We start from the raw sequence: 15,017 nt of genomic DNA, 5'->3' as shown, positions 1-15,017 counted from the left end.
CTACTTAGACGACCTAATTTTGGTGTCAGAAGATTTACAGTCTCATTTCAAATTATTCAACCGTGTCTATGAACGACTACGAGACGCAAGTCTAACCATAAACCTAAAAAAATCTGAGTTCTGCAAAGCCGAGCTCAAATACCTTGGCTATATGGTTGATTCTCAAGGTCTTCGTACGGACCCTATAAAGATAGAAAGTATTCAGAACTTCCCTGTACCCAAAAACGCAAAGCTAATACGAGCCTTCGTTGGTTTATGTGGGTACTTCAGGAGATTTATAAAGGGCTTTTCAAGCATTGCCGCCCCTCTTACAAGACTCACGGGTTCGAAGAACGGTATCAGTAATTTTGCGTGGTCACCAGAAGCCGAGACCGCCTTTGGTGATTTAAAAAAAGCTTTAACTACAGCTCCGGTTTTAAGTTGCCCGGATTTCACAAAACCCTTTGCAATACATTGCAATGCCAGTTCGGCTGGGATAGGCGGAGTTTTGATCCAAACCATAGATGGACTAGAACACCCCATCGCTTATTATTCGCGTTGTTTAAATACTCACGAACGCAACTATGGTATTACGGAACGCGAACTTTTGGCTGTGTTAGATTCGGTTACACACTTCAGACCGTATATAGAAGGTGCACATTTTAAGGTTGTCACCGACCACTCGAGCTTGAAGTGGTTGGGGTCTTTATCTAACCCTAGTGGCCGTCTCGCACGGTGGAGCTCACGATTATCACAATTTTCTTTCGATGTAGTTCACCGTAAGGGAACTCAACACGTTGTACCGGACGTTCTTTCGCGAATGAACTTAGCTATACTATCAGGAACTATTCCTAACCACACCACTGACGAATGGTATATAAAAGCTTGGGAAGGTTGTCAAAAGTTTCCACAACGGTTTCAAAATTTTCAAGTTCGTGACAATGAATTATTTCGTCATACTAAGACTGATTCAGCTCTCTGCGAAGATACAGCGTGGAAAAAAGTTATCCCTCAAGAACTAAGACAGGAAATTTTATCAAATATACACGAATCTTCTCTAGCTTGTCATCCTGGTATCTTTAAAACGTATAAAAAATTGCAGTTACGTTACTATTGGCCTAATATGTATAGAGACGCCAAACAATTTGTGAATCGTTGTCAAACCTGTAAAGCACATAAGATTAGTACGGCCCCTCCTAATGGTATATCCTCAAACCATAAACGAGTTACAAGACCTATGCAAATGTTGTCCTTAGATTTGGTAGGTCCTTTACCTAGAAGCTACTCCGGTTTCACAGTAATATTGTCATGTGTGGACGTCTTTACTAAGTATACTTGGCTATTTCCGCTGCGCAACGGCTCCGCAAAAAGCATCGTAAAAAATTTAGAAGAGAACGTCTTCCTTGTTCATGGAGTACCGCGTACAGTAGTCTGCGATAATGGCCGTCAATTCATCGCGAAGGAATTTAAGGAATTACTACGTAATTATAACGTACCACAACCTTTTTACAACTCACTGTATACTCCTCAAAATAATGTAGTAGAGCGTTATAATCAAACATTGGGAACAGCACTCTCTATTTTAGTTGAATCGGATCACAGGAATTGGTCTAAGTTTCTTCTTCAAGTTCAATCGGCTATGAACAATACTGTCAACTGCGCTACAAGATATACTCCTTTCTTTTTGATGCATGGTAGGGAGCAGATAATTGACGGAGATCTCCACCGTAATCCGCTAGCAGATGGAGATATCAGTTCCCGGAATGATGTTCAACCTGAAGCGTATGCTCAAAGGTTAGATAAATTATCGGCAGTGTATGAACAAGTCTCGGATGCACTTCTTAAAGCCTACCAAAAGGGAGCTAATCATTACAACCTGCGTAGAAAACACGTTACTTACCAGGTTGGGGATGTGGTTTGGCGTAGAAACTTCGTCCAGTCGAACGCATTGAATTACTTTGCACAGAAGTTAGCTCCGCGATTTGTTAACAATATAGTTGTAAGAAAGAAATCAGATCTTATATATACGCTGGCAGACCTTAGTGGTAAAGAAACCGGACACTTTCACGTGAAAGACATCGTGAAATCGGACAATATTCCTTTATAGTCCTCTTATCTTCAGTACCTTGTAGGGTCTGGCCATCCTTGCAAGGGCTGACATCGTTAACCGATTACAAAGTGCTCAGACCATTCAATTCGACCTGATCAATCGAATTGTTGTGGTCAGTATTTTGTCAATATGTCAAATTCTATAAAATACTTCAAATTTTATGCCTCCTAAAGAGTACATAATTATTTTTTTTAACTCTGGTTTAAAACCCGAGTTGGGAAAGGAACATTGGTTCTGTATACACATCTAAAATTAAATTTAAGTTCAATATATATTTATATACCTCTAGAATTAGGATTGTGGATGCTTGCACATGGAAACAATCTCGTAATTTTAATTTTAAACTTGGCACATTTTAATTTTATCTTGTTTTTACCTCTGTCTAGTTTTAAGTTTTGTCAACTTGGAATATACGACGATATTGTATATATACCCTCTTGTATTCCAAGCATATTTTTTTTGGTTATATAGTAACCTTATGAAACTATAATTGGAACATGCAGAAGTGACGGCCCATCATTTCTTCATGTTCCATATTGTAAACCTAGGGAAACTATTATTGGAGCATACAGAAGTAACAGCCCATTATTTCTTTGTGTTCTGATTTTCGGTTTTTAAGAATTATGAGATTTCATGTTATAAGAATATTCAGCATTTCTTGCTCAGTTGCCTGTTTTGGCACTACTCGTATCAATTTCCTAAAAATTTTGTATTACATAAAATTTTGAAATATGTTATTACCGCATAAGCTAGTATTAGAATAATATTATGTTAAATGATATTTGTTTTCTCCTTCTCATTTCCCTTGTTTGGGGATATTATTATCACGTCTAATTTTGATTAGCGTCGTGAGCGGCGCATAACAATCTACTCATAACAATCTACTCATATGTATAGGTTTGTATGAAACCTTAATATTTGTATATATCAAACAATTAACCTTACCAGTTGCACCCTCCATCAAGGGTCTACATTACTTACTATTGGCACCATTCATTGGCAATGGTTGTTTACTTTTTGGCACCATTCATTGGCAATGGTTGTATACTTTTTGGAAGCATTCATTGGCGATGGTTGTTTACATTGTTTCATTTAAGTATGATCCAACCTATATTCTTTATATAAAACTAAGGTATAGTGATTAAACTGCTGTATAATAGGTGTAATAATCATCACCCCCAAAAAAAGACCGAAGTTAGGAAGTATAGTTAGGGATACTCTTCGAAGGAAGTTTTTTTTCCCAAAGTGGAAGTAAATTCAGTGGAAAGTGTAGATGGTTTACCATCTGAAAGTGTTGCCTGTTGAGGCTCTTAAAAAAAACAAAAAGTGTTTCCGTAATAAGTGACGCCTAGTGCATATTTAATGTTATATTACATTAATGTCATAGTATATAAATAAATTTATAAGGTATTTTAGTATTAAGTATTATAACCACTATATTTATAAGTTGATGCCCTGTTACAGATGCTACGTGTACGGTAGTCCTTGAGGAAATCAGTATTACAGCACCCAGCATCGTATATGCTGAGGGTGTTTGTAGACCCCGTCCACGTATCACCTTATTGAAGTATGTTTATTTTTAAGTTTTATAATATTAAGCATTGTTTTTTTCTGTTTACCAGCACTTCTAATGGTTGCGTCGCGAATTCATCCACCATGCCTTGCGCATGATGGGCGCGATTGACGTTGCGACACAATCATTTTCAAGTTGTCTGTACGCATTTCATGCTTATTAATCTGTTATATGTTTATATATATGTACTTCGTTTTACATTATGCATTTCTTTTTACACATGAATGCTGTTTGTTTCAGTAGCCCCCATCAGACCAAGTTACTAGTCAGTAGTATAGAGATTTTTCTTTTTAGTTTGTTTTGGTTTTGTTGTGTGTTCGAGGGCAAACACGTTCGGAGCGAGCGGGGTATTGTTATGAAAATATTTAGAAACATAACAATTATAATTAGGTACTAATTATTATTTTGATTTTTGTCTATGGTTATTTTGACAGCCATAAAATCGGCGCAAAATAACGGGAAAGGATTATTCTTGCAAGGTTCCACACTTTCCAACGGAGCCCAGTTGGGCGAGGACTCAGTTGAAAAACGTCAGGTGCCAAGTTTATATGGAGCAATTTAAAAAACCGTTCGGAGCAAGTACGCGACGAATCTTAAAAGTAAAATCAGGCATCCGATCCTGAGATACGCGGAGTAATGGTTAAATGTAAAAAAAACCCGCGCCGAAATACGCGCAATGTCGGTCGACAATTTTAAAACCCGCGTGAATTAAACGAGTGCCAAAGTGCACCGGGCCGCGTGTTCCGTTTGGGATGTAATCCACGTTTAAAGAGACAATCCTCTCTCGCTTCGTACATGCAAACCTTGAGTACGCTGAGGAATACTAGATCGTTCGGATGAGTATTGTATTTGGGTGCGTGAACGCCGCCTACCGCCATTCACACGCGCGCCTTGAAAGGATCCGTAATAATCGGGTGGATGGACACCGGAGACTGGTTTCCTGGCTGGAGACTGGACGAGAGGCGGAGCTGGTGGGCCGGTCGCCCGCGCCGAAGCAGACGTTCCCCTGGGAGGAAGGCATCTCCACTCATCCGCGTTTAGATAGTTAGATAGGATAGAATCGGTCTGATAGGGGGTAAGTCCTTTAAAATCCCTTGCTTAATGTTTACCCTGTTATCATGAAATAGAGTTCAACTTATATGTACAGAAACTTGTCTTTTACTCTGATTTACTTGTGAATAAGCCCATATGCCCACCACCCTGAGAAGGGTTCTTATGTCTCACCGCAGAGCTCGGCATATCTTGCCCCCGGCAAGATTTGGCGTCCAAAGGTTCCACATCGGAACCAAAGCCGACCACTGTGATGATGACCAATCCTTATATGCACCCATTTAACAAGAGGTGTTGACCGGCTACTACCCCTAGCCTCACAAAGTAGGTACAACCCCACTCACCAGCATATCAGCCTTTTTTTATAATTATAAAATATTATGAACGTGTCTTTCAGTAAACACCAATAATGATTGGTAATTATTATTATTTTTATTTGTAATAAAAAATATTTAAATTTGTGTTGCACTTTTGGTTTTCATATTTATTTCTACTAAATATCACAAACATTGCTTATTTTTACGTTGATTAATGTTTTTATAATCTTTTTTATTTCATCTAACACACACATTGTTTATTTCTGATATTCGTCATAATATCTTTTATGTGATTATTATTATCATAAATATTTCTTTTGTAGCTTTGAATATCTGTATTTCAGTAGGTACAAACAATAATTTGTAATTATTATTATTTAAATAAAAAAAAAGTGGGTGTGTCAAGCCTACGCAAGACAGAAGTGAAACTTCTAGTATTCTTCTCTCTTATTATTAGGGCTTTTTTATACTAATTTTCATATATTTATTGGCAGGTAGAGTAGAAATTAATATTGTTTAGCGTTTGCCAACGACCATACCATGTTGAACACACCGGTTCTCGTCCGATCACCGAAGTTAAGCAACATTGGGCGCGGTCAGTACTTGGATGGGTGACCGCTTGGGAACACCGCGTGCCGTTGGCCCATTTTTTATGGTAATTTCATGTTTTTTTTTATTTTTTTATCGTTACTATCATTAATAATATCATAAAATTCTTTAACTTTTCAAGTATGCTACAGGCCTAAAATATTACTTAGTGGATTGATATTATGGTCAACCATTGAAAAAAAAAATTCCTGCAAAGTTATGGATGTAATTACGATCTTTTTCAAGCGCGTATGTAATGATTATTTTTATCAACGTCGCACACACCTTGCTAATGTTTTCAGTATTATTAGGGCTTTTTTATACTAATTTTCATATATTTATTGGCAGGTAGAGTAGAAATTAATATTGTTTAGCGTTTGCCAACGACCATACCATGTTGAACACACCGGTTCTCGTCCGATCACCGAAGTTAAGCAACATTGGGCGCGGTCAGTACTTGGATGGGTGACCGCTTGGGAACACCGCGTGCCGTTGGCCCATTTTTTATGGTAATTTCATGTTTTTTTTTATTTTTTTATCGTTACTATCATTAATAATATCATAAAATTCTTTAACTTTTCAAGTATGCTACAGGCCTAAAATATTACTTAGTGGATTGATATTATGGTCAACCATTGAAAAAAAAAATTCCTGCAAAGTTATGGATGTAATTACGATCTTTTTCAAGCGCGTATGTAATGATTATTTTTATCAACGTCGCACACACCTTGCTAATGTTTTCAGTATTATTAGGGCTTTTTTATACTAATTTTCATATATTTATTGGCAGGTAGAATAGAAATTAATATTGTTTAGCGTTTGCCAACGACCATACCATGTTGAACACACCGGTTCTCGTCCGATCACCGAAGTTAAGCAACATTGGGCGCGGTCAGTACTTGGATGGGTGACCGCTTGGGAACACCGCGTGCCGTTGGCCCATTTTTTATGGTAATTTTATGTTTTTTTTTATTTTTTTATCGTTAACATCATAAAAAATTTTATATCATTCTTTAACTTTTCAAGTATGCTACAGGCCTAAAATATTACTTAGTGGATTGATATTATGGTCAACCATTGAAAAAAAAAAAGGCGTTAAAAACAAAAAAATTATGTGCGATGGCCGAGAATCGAACTCGGATCAACTGCTTGGAAAGCAACTACGCTGACCATTACACCACCAACGCCAGTTGTCGAGATGAGCTAAGAAGCATTTATATTTTACTTCAAAACTTTGACTAGATCAAATGAACTTTAATCGGTCCCGCATTTTCGTTTCGGTCATGAGTTGGTTTTACTCCGGTACTCGAAATTGCATGACGCGGGTAAAGAAGTTTCACTTCAAAAAAAATTCCTGCAAAGTTATGGATGTAATTACGATCTTTTTCAAGCGCGTATGTAATGATTATTTTTATCAACGTCGCACACACCTTGCTAATGTTTTCAGTATTATTAGGGCTTTTTTATACTAATTTTCATATATTTATTGGCAGGTAGAATAGAAATTAATATTGTTTAGCGTTTGCCAACGACCATACCATGTTGAACACACCGGTTCTCGTCCGATCACCGAAGTTAAGCAACATTGGGCGCGGTCAGTACTTGGATGGGTGACCGCTTGGGAACACCGCGTGCCGTTGGCCCATTTTTTATGGTAATTTTATGTTTTTTTTTATTTTTTTATCGTTAACATCATAAAAAATTTTATATCATTCTTTAACTTTTCAAGTATGCTACAGGCCTAAAATATTACTTAGTGGATTGATATTATGGTCAACCATTGAAAAAAAAAAAGGCGTTAAAAACAAAAAAATTATGTGCGATGGCCGAGAATCGAACTCGGATCAACTGCTTGGAAAGCAACTACGCTGACCATTACACCACCAACGCCAGTTGTCGAGATGAGCTAAGAAGCATTTATATTTTACTTCAAAACTTTGACTAGATCAAATGAACTTTAATCGGTCCCGCATTTTCGTTTCGGTCATGAGTTGGTTTTACTCCGGTACTCGAAATTGCATGACGCGGGTAAAGAAGTTTCACTTCAAAAACTACCGAAAAAAAACTTTTGTCCTATTTAGAAATTATTATAAGAAATAATAATTGGTATTTAATAATTAAATATTATAGTTAAAATAATCTTAAAGCTATTTTGCAGCATTAGAGTCAACAATTTAACAATAATCTTAACAAGCAAAGCACACTAAGTCATTATTGACCGGTAAAAACCACTAAGTCCGTCTCATTTTTTGTAAATCTTTAATTAAAGATTCCTGTTATTGCTTTCAACTTATATTGTGTATTGATAAGGTACTTAAGGGTTCAATCTAAATTAAAAAATATTAAAAAATGTATATTTTAGAGATATTCATCCACTTATAGCCTTTCCAAAATCGCTAAAAATTAAAATGCGACTATCTCAGGATTGTGTTTTAGTGACTAAGTGGACTTTGCCAGTAGGCCGACGATATGTATGTTTTCATATGAATGAAACAATGAGTGTGTGACCACAAATGTATTAAAATATATGTTTGTTTAGAAAGAAATGAATATTTTGAGAAAAAAATGTGCCAAGGAGCTTACTGATCATTTTTTCACCGAGCCGTTTGTATTCTGTAAGTTGAGACGCGTAATTTGATACCCATATCGTATGTACGGTTTTTGTCACCAACACTCTTGAAAAGTTCAAGGGAGTTTTATTTTGGAAAAAAAAAATTGCTTTATAAACACGCAAAATGTAAAAACTTTTAATTGAAAAAAATTTATTTAAAAAAAAATTAAATAATCCCTTTTTAATAGTAAATTACTTTCTCAAATTTCTGTACTCCTGGTAGATTACAGCGTCTCCGAGATAATTTTTCGCAGAAATGGCTTTATAAGAATTATCATTATGGAAGAAAAAAGTTTTCATTTCAAACTTAATTTAATTTAAAATAAAAATTACCGAAAACATATTTTCGTAACGCAATTAGGTACCTACTCGTTAAAAAATATAGAAATAATTTTTTCAAATATGAATGGCTCCCAGGGCGACGGTACCCATGCCCGCCTCCCAAATTTAATGATTATTGTAAACAGGCAAACTGCAAAAACTTTTGATTAAAAAAATGCTTATTTTACAAACAAATTAAAATCGCTTCACCGTACTAACTTCTGCGCTCCTGGTACAATTCATAAATTTGCGTGATGCTATTGATGTAGTTTTTCACTACGGGGTGACGTTGCGCATGCCAAATTATTTTTATCTAACTCTAAATTTATTTCTTTCAAAAGCATTATCGATTTTAAAAAGATAAACCCCAAAGTAAGTACCTACACAGATTTTATCGTTTTTTGAATTGACATCACTATGTAATAAAACATCTCTTCGGTGCTAGTCTATGATTGGCTGATTTCTGATTGTCCAAATCCCGACTGTTGGCATTTTTTTGTTAAAATAGCTAATGTCAAACTTTAACCGGTTATTGTGAGACATTTTGAACCGAGCGCCATTTGTAGGACGGCCGATTAACGTTCCCCAACATTTGGACGACAACAGACTGCGTGTTTGCTACGGAATTCAATCATCAGGTCGACCATGTAGATTTTATAAAAAAAACATACCCCGTGGTTTTGAGTGACCACGTGACTATTTTTTTCCAATGATACCACTATGCAAAGAAAAACATTTCCACTTAAATTAAACCACTTTCCCTAAAACAGGGGAAATTTCATAAAATTTTGGGTGAAATTAAAAAAAAAAAAAGAACGATACCTGATTAAATTAGACCCGACGCTCGATCAAAATCAATTGTGTTCTTAATTAACGTTAGAGTTATGCAAAAAATGAAACATTTTCGAGCGAGAGAGGCGCACGAAATTTTTTTTTTATCATTTCGCGTTCGGGGTGCGTTTGAAACTGAATAAAAATATAAACGGTGAAGGAAAAAAAGTTTTACAGATCGATGGCGATCGATGAAAACGAAAAATTGCGAAAATGCATTGAAATTTAGCCGTTTCGAAACCGTGCGTTTGGCAACACTCGCGAGGAAACGTCGATTTGAAGCTGTGCCAATTAATCGGCGACAAATCAACCTATTGGAGTGTTACCATCCCGGCCGCCGAATAGTGAGGAAATAAACGTATATAATAGTAAACATTTCCATACAAAATCTTACTGACTCGTTTTTTCGGTTTTTACAGACCGAATTGAACCTCTGCTTCTATACGGACGAGAAGGCATCTCGGTCGCTTTTCGCCTGAAGCCCGAAACAAATGAAAGGCAACTTTTTTCTCGCACGCCAAAACGAACCTCGAGTCGTATCGACTTGAGGGGGAGAGCGGTCGCTTTTTACCTAAATGCCCCACGAAAAAAAACAAAGAAACTGAGTATTAATATATGTATGTTTTTTTTGTCGGGATGTAATTATATTTTGGTAGGTGATAGGCGGGTGATTCATCATTTGTTTATGTCTCTGTTAACACTATGCAGTCAGGCTGAATTTTCAAATTATTGATTTTAATAATGAACTCATCGATATTGTGAGATATACTTCGTTGAATGAGAGATTATTTATTCGGTTTTGCATTGCCAATGATAAAGATTCACACAGAAGTGCGCTGGCTGTAAAAAAGTACTTGTTTAACTCGATTTTACAATCTTTTTGGGTCTGTTTTAGAGTTCCTAGGAAACAAAGACACAGAATTGCGTGACAACCTCATCTCATCAAAGAACGATATTGCGTACTTGACAGACCTGTATAAATTTTTTGATGATGTCAAACTCCACCTTTAAGGCAACTAATTAAAATTGATTACGACAAAATAACGTGGATAATTTTGTATCAAAACTGCTGTTATACAAAAGAAATATCAGCAGATGGGAATTCATTAACTTCCTAAATTTATCAACAGTATCATTCTAGAACGAACTGTTTTCTCTCAACACTTGGAAAACCTCCACAGTAATTTCAAGGAACGATTTCAGGATATTTTATACATGGAAATATTAGACTGGGTTTCGGATTCATATTTAAATGTCAAAACAGCAGGATCATTCCAGTTATAAGAATAACTAATAAAACGACGACAAGTGAGGAATTAAAAATTAAATTTAAGAATGGCTACCAAAACCTTTGGTTGCAGCAGTCTGTTTCGCATTTGTACCCAGGATCATGGTCGATTTTTCATGGTAGATTTGGATTACAGATGGTATGTTTTCCTCAATATTACCACATTATTTCAGAGATTTGATTCAATCGCAGGTCTGTCCAAAACGCCAGGGCTGCTGAAAAAATTTTTTGCACGGCTGCTTCACTTACGTCGTTAAGATTCGGGGTATTGTCTCGTCTTAATTATTTAATAAAATAAAAGTATTTTGCTGTGGGTTGTTTTTTATTTTATTCATGCTTCGCTTATCTAGTCAACATTTTGGACACCATTGCAGAGTCTTGCATCACTATTTATCTCAGAATATGTTGAACAAAATTTAAGTAGGTCTTCTCGTCTCTTCTTATAACGATTAACGTAGCCATAGAAGAACATTCTGAAGAATTTTTGATAATTTTGAAGCTTAAGTTAACCAATATTTCACAATTTTTTTGTAAATTATAAATATGGTTGCTTGTTAAAATAAAAATAATGTTTCTGAAGCATTAAAGCATTAAAATAGGTACCTAAATTTTAATTATTGCACTTTATATTTTTGTGTAAATATGTGTAGCGGACTCGCTGGCCATGTTTTTCCATTTCAAAAAATATCTTCACTTTTACAAAATGTACCAACTCCACGCCACTGGCAAATTCCTCACTCCGCGCTTATGCTCATTTCATAGCCCGTTTTGGCCGAAATTGCGCAAAATTTATGGCTCCGAAAAGCATCGATACCGCATCGCGCGCGTACTCCGGCCGAGCGGAACGACGTTTAGTTTTGTGTATAGAAATTTCTGATAACTAATTATAATTTTACGAATATGTAAATAATACCTGTTTTAACTTGGTAGGCGGGAATGGGTACCGCCGCCCTGGGAACCATTTATTGGATGACCAACACCTCTGCCACAGGTCACCCCAAGTGGTTCGTTACGTTTGGTGACTTAGCAGGGGTGCCCGGGTTCATGGGTTAAGGTTTGCCCGGGTCTTGGTGGCGGGTGCGTCGGCCCACGTTCTGCGTGGCGGGCCAGTTGGGAGATGCTGGTTGAGGGAGACCCTTTACAACCGGTTACCACTGTCCGGGCCGCTGTCGTGGGCTGCCCCATCAGCGAGTGAAAAAACCCCGCCACTGTTGTTGTGCCGGTTCGTGACCGGAGGGGACCCAGCAGCAGCGTTTGGGGCGCATTGGATGCCCTCTCCAGCTGAACTCTCGTAGCCTATCGCCTAGCACCGCAGTGGGTGGGCTGGAACGAAACGCTCATCACTCCTGGACAGCCTGAACCCCAGATTCCTACCCACTCCTCATACCTTTCCTTTTCAGACCTTCCTTTTACCTCATACCGTTACAAAAAAAAAAACTAAAATCATGAATATACAAAATAAATTTAACATCAATACAGCGGCGAGTAGCAGGCGTCCCCGGTGCGGGCCAAAACTGTTGGTTAATTTCGCCAACATTCGCGGCCTGCACACAAACTTAAGCTCTGTTCATCACCATCTTTTGTTCCAACGTCCCAACCTTCTTTTCCTATCCGAAACTCAGATAGTCGAGCCGCCAGACTCCTCCTATCTGGACTGCCCGGGCTTTACCCTCGCAAGCAAGTTCCGACTCAAAGGAGGAGTCTGCCTCTATAGTCGAGCTGACGTCAACTCTGTGCGACTTTTGAGTCTAGAAAACTACAGATTCAACGTAATGTAGGTGCGCGTCAATCTTGCCAGTACGGCAAGATTCTACGCATGTTTATACCGCTCACCGAACCATAGCGAATCAGACACTTCCGAACTCTTCAAACATTTGAGCGATACAATTGATGATCTCTTGCCCCGCTACCTTTCAGCCAAGTTTATTGTTCTGGAGGACTTCATTGTTCATAACGAACCATGGTTGAAGTTTTCAGGCCCAACGGACTCGGCTGGCTGACAGGCGAAATCCTTTGCCATTTGCTACGGATTAGAGCAATTGGTTCAGGAGCCTACAAGGGTTCCTGATGTCAAGACTCACCGCTCCAATCTGTTAGACCTATTCTTAACTACTGTGTCTCACGGTTATAAGATTGATGTCACAGCGCCTCTGGGATCATCCAACTACTGCCTAGTGACGACATCAATCCCCGTTAACCTCAGACCAACCAATGAGAGGCTGAGGAGAAAAGTGTGGCACTATAGGTCAGCAGATTGGTTCGGTATGCGGGCCCATTTCAACGCTTTTCCGTAGTCAGCTGTTTGTTTTCGGACTTCGGACGCTTCGAGATGTACCCAGGAGATTGGTGAAGTCATCAAATCGGCGATGGATGGCTTCATATAATCGACTACTAAAAAAAAACTGGTGTGGACTCAAAGCCGTGGTTCAGTCGACAATGCTCCGAAGCAGTTCGACGAAAAAACGCGGCTTGCCGAGCCTACAACACATCTCGAACGCCCGAAAGCAGATCAGCATACAACAAATCGGCAAAGGAATGCAATAGAATCATTAAAAGGTCAAAATTCGAACACGACCTACAGATCAACAAAAAGCTGGCTGCCTGCCCGCATGGCGGCAGAGCATTCTGGTCGCTCGCGGGCTCAATAGGTCAAAATTTTTGCAAACCCAGTTTGCCACCTCTTACCAGACGGCTTACTAGCAAACACCACCACCGAAAAGGCAAACCTATTGGGGAAAATGTTTACGGAAAACTCGACCCTCGACGACGGGGGTGCTGTTCCGCCGTCGGTTCCTCACTGCGGCTTCTATATGAAAAAGCAGAGGATCCGGCATCGGGATGTACTCTACGTCATATGAGGGCTCGATGTTAACAAAGCTAGTGGACCTGATGGAATACCTGCCCTGGTATTGCAGAGGTGTGCTGCGGAAATAGTTCCAGTTTTGACAAAGCTCTTCAAAATGTCCCTGAAGTGTGGCACTGTGCCCTCTGGTTGGAAAAAAGCGGTCATTCACCCTATTCCCAAGAAAGGTGACCGCTCCACCCCGGCCAACTACCGCCCCATAGCGATCACATCAGTTCTGTCCAAAGTGATGGAACGTGTGATCAACGACAAACTACTCACATACCTCGAGAAGAACAAAATTATCAACGACCGTCAATACGGATTCCGGCGGAACCGCTCGTGCGGTGATCTTCTCGCGTATGTGACGCATGTTTGGGGATGGTGCCTGGAACGTCACGGTGAGACCCAAACGGTCGCACTACACATATCCAAGGCCTTCGACCGGGTCTGGCACCGAGGACTTGTCAACAAATTGCCTTCTTACGGACTTCCCGCATCCCTGTGTACGTGGATTGCTGACTTTTTAAGGGATAAGTCGATTCAGGCGGTTGCTGACGGTTTCACCTCTTCCTCGCACTCCATAAATGCTGGCGTCCAACAGGGATCGGTTCTGTCTCCAACTTTGTTTTTGTTGCACATCAATGACCTTTTGACATGTGCACCGATTCATTGTTACGCGGATGACAGTACAGTTCATGATAGCTTTTTGTTTGACAAGCCCCCAAAGGGCACACAAACTCCAACGGCTCGGAGGGCTTTGAAGCAGAGAATGGACGGTTATCTCGAGAGTATTTCCTCCTGGGGTAAAAATAATCTCGTCGAATTTAATTTTTCAAAGACCCAATCCTATCTGATTACGTCTAAAAGGGATCCAAATGATAATCTAGTCTCCTTCAACGGAAGCAATCTTCCGAACAGGCCTTCCATTGATATGCTTGGTATAACTTTAAGTGACCAGCTCAGGTATGGGGGCTCCATCAAAGCCAGAGTAAAGTTGGCCTCTCAGAAGCTGGGCGTACTGTACAAGGCCCGCAGATACTTTAATAGTACACAACTGCTGACCCTGTACAAATCGCAAGTGCCCCCTACTGTCGAATTTGGCAGCCATCTCTGGTCCGGAGCCCCTAAATACCTGAAAAAAACCCTTGACTCTGTGCAAAAACGGGCGGTCCGTTTGATAGATTCCCCAATCTTAACAAACGGACTGCAATCTTTAGAGCACAGGCGTCAGGTAGGTATGCTGTCCTTGTTCTGTCGGTATTACAATGAAAGATGCTCTGAGGAACTAGCGTCATTGATCCCTTCGGCACCGGTGCGTAGTCGGGATACACGCCAAACGCGCGCCCAACATTTGTACACAGTTGACATTTGTCACATGAGAACGGGTCGCTTCTACGATTCGTTCTTAAGTTCAACAGCTCGGCTGTGGAACGAACTACCGGCCTCTGTGTTTCCTCCCTCCTACAACATGGGACTCTTCAAGACCCATGTTCACTCCTTCTTC

The 15,017-nt window shown here is 39.2% G+C and overlaps 4 non-coding genes across 4 annotated transcripts; all 4 read left to right on the top strand.

Annotated features, from left to right (window-relative positions):
* Window positions 1–5,554: 5,554 nt before the first annotated feature.
* Window positions 5,555–5,673, top strand: LOC149416509 (5S ribosomal RNA). The gene has a single exon (XR_016303440.1). It is a non-coding gene; the product is annotated as a 5S ribosomal RNA (ribosomal RNA).
* Window positions 5,674–5,996: 323 nt separating this feature from the next.
* LOC149416508 (5S ribosomal RNA) lies at window positions 5,997–6,115 on the top strand. The gene has a single exon (XR_016303467.1). It is a non-coding gene; the product is annotated as a 5S ribosomal RNA (ribosomal RNA).
* Window positions 6,116–6,438: 323 nt separating this feature from the next.
* On the top strand, window positions 6,439–6,557 carry LOC149416507 (5S ribosomal RNA). The gene has a single exon (XR_016303466.1). It is a non-coding gene; the product is annotated as a 5S ribosomal RNA (ribosomal RNA).
* Window positions 6,558–7,141: 584 nt separating this feature from the next.
* LOC149416506 (5S ribosomal RNA) lies at window positions 7,142–7,260 on the top strand. Its single transcript, XR_016303461.1, has one exon. It is a non-coding gene; the product is annotated as a 5S ribosomal RNA (ribosomal RNA).
* The last annotated feature ends 7,757 nt before the right edge of the window (window positions 7,261–15,017 follow it).

This window comes from Hesperophylax consimilis, chromosome 16 (genome assembly GCF_061612785.1).
Source record: "Hesperophylax consimilis isolate HC1 chromosome 16, BYU_Hcon_1.0, whole genome shotgun sequence".
Taxonomy (NCBI): domain Eukaryota; kingdom Metazoa; phylum Arthropoda; class Insecta; order Trichoptera; family Limnephilidae; genus Hesperophylax; species Hesperophylax consimilis.
The sequence above is the reverse complement of the archived record's forward strand: the minus strand, read 5'-3'. Positions and strand labels throughout refer to the sequence as shown.